This window comes from Suricata suricatta, chromosome 1 (assembly GCF_006229205.1).
Source record: "Suricata suricatta isolate VVHF042 chromosome 1, meerkat_22Aug2017_6uvM2_HiC, whole genome shotgun sequence".
Classification (NCBI taxonomy): domain Eukaryota; kingdom Metazoa; phylum Chordata; class Mammalia; order Carnivora; family Herpestidae; genus Suricata; species Suricata suricatta.
In genome coordinates, this window is record NC_043700.1 from 184,993,952 (window position 1) to 184,996,022 (window position 2,071).

General features: G+C 43.0%; 1 non-coding gene across 1 annotated transcript; it reads right to left on the minus strand.

Annotated features, from left to right (window-relative positions):
- Window positions 1-993: 993 nt before the first annotated feature.
- On the minus strand, window positions 994-1,067 carry TRNAT-UGU. The gene has a single exon. It is a non-coding gene; the product is annotated as a tRNA-Thr (tRNA).
- Between the last annotated feature and the right edge of the window lie 1,004 nt (window positions 1,068-2,071).

Genomic DNA, 2,071 nt, shown 5'->3' on the forward strand with positions numbered 1-2,071 from the left:
AAGTGGTGGGAGAGTGCATGGAGAGAAAAGCCACGTGGAGGAAAACAGGTGCCCCGCAACAGCCAGCACCAAGGCCCCAGATGTGTCCATGAGGAGGTTTTGGGGTACCAATCATGTGATCCATTCGCAATCTGTCTCATGGAGTCATATCTGAGCATTCACATACTAAAATATACATATTACTTTATCTTAAATTAAGTTCCTTTTACTTCTTTTTTGGTTATGTGGAGGCATCACACTGATTTGTTTTGAAAATCATATTGTGGATGGGTTGTGTTATCCTTTTGCTTAAGTGAAGAACATGTTATGAAATACTAGTTACTAGAAGGAGGCATAAGGTGGTAAACCACTCCCTTTGGGCAGCCTGGCCTACATCCAGGAGTCTCCTGATGAATATTTGGTTACCTGCACATTATGATTGCTCACAAACTCCCTGATTCGTTTTTCTCTCATGGATCTTTCTGTCTAGACCAGGATTTTTCAACATTGTTTAATCTAAGACCCTCTTTGTCCTAGTTTGTTTGTTTATTTGTTTGTTTGTTTGTTTGTTTTGAGAGACAGAGAGTGAGAGCGATCCCATGCATGGAAGTGGAAGAGTGAAAAGAAGAGAGAGATTATCCCAAGCAAGCTCCACGCTGTCAGCACAGAACTCAGTCTCACCAACTGTGAGATCATGACCGAGTGAAATCAAGAGTCAGATGCTGAACCAACTGGGCCACCCAGGCATCCCATAAGACCTTTTTTTAAAAAAATGTTTTAATGTTTATTTATTTTTGAGAGATAGACAGAGAGAGGAAGAGGGAGAGAGGGAGAGAGACAACAAGCAGAGGAGGAGCAGAGAGAGAGGGAGACACAGAATCGGAAGTAGTCTCCAGAATCTGAGCTGTTAGCACAGAGCCCAATGTGGGGCTCAAACCCACGAACCATGAGATAATGGCCTTAGCCGAAGTTGGATGCTAACCAAACCAGGCACCGCAAAGTAGAAGTCAACAAGAGCCCCAAGTGAGGACTGAACTCATGACCTCTGGTATACAAGACCAGTGCTCTAACCACTGAACTATGGAGCCTACTCCAAGACCTTTTGATTAACATAATTAACATGAAAGTAACCTTCTCTGTATCCTTCTCTTTCTCTGTCTTTCTCTCTGTCTCTCTGTATGTCTGCCTGTCTGTCTGTCTGTCTCTCTCTCTCTCTTTCACACACACACACACACACACACACACACACACCCCAGATTTTGAGGTGAGAACAGTCTCTGCCTCCAGCAGAAACCCACCCCCTCTAGGCAGCACACATTAGATGACAGACAGCAGGTTCCTTGAGCAAATCAACAGTGAGGCTCATCTCTGGACCCCACCCCCCCTCCCAAAGGACCTAGAACATGGCCCAGCACTTAATAAATATTTTGTTTATTTCTTCCGTGTTGGCTTCATACAACAGAAGAAAATATTGCCTGAAATTAATATCAACTTGTTCAAATTCCTGACTCACTGTTTTCTAATCTCCAGAGGAAATATTTACCTCAACACCTCCCTCCACACTCATACAGAAATCCAAGAACTGTAGGAATTCTCTTATGCTACAAATAACTTCACATCAAATATGATTTTTGTACAAAAGCAAATTAATTGCCTAGAAATACTCAGGGAGGTCACATTAAATCTTTGGATAACAGCAGTCTACAAAACATCTTTATGTGTCGGAGCACCAATGTTTCCTGTAGCAGATTCTTTCCACAAGTTGTCTGGATGCTCACAGAGCTCATTGAGGTGCTATAATTATCCCCATTTCACAGATGAGGAAATCGAGCAAGAACAACTATCAAGTGACTTGAAAGTCAAGGTCATACCTGGTCAAATGGCAGAGCCCAGTCCCTGAAGGCTGAGTGTAGTGTGTTTTCTACGGAGACTGTAGAAAGGCCATGGTGGCCTCAAGCAATTACTCACCTTTTAGGTCCTCACTTTTCCCATATGTAAAATAGGGAAGAAAATATGACCGACTTGTGCAGTTCACAGGAGCTTGCCACACATGAACTGCTTAGATCCACATCAGGCACAGGGTAAATGCTAT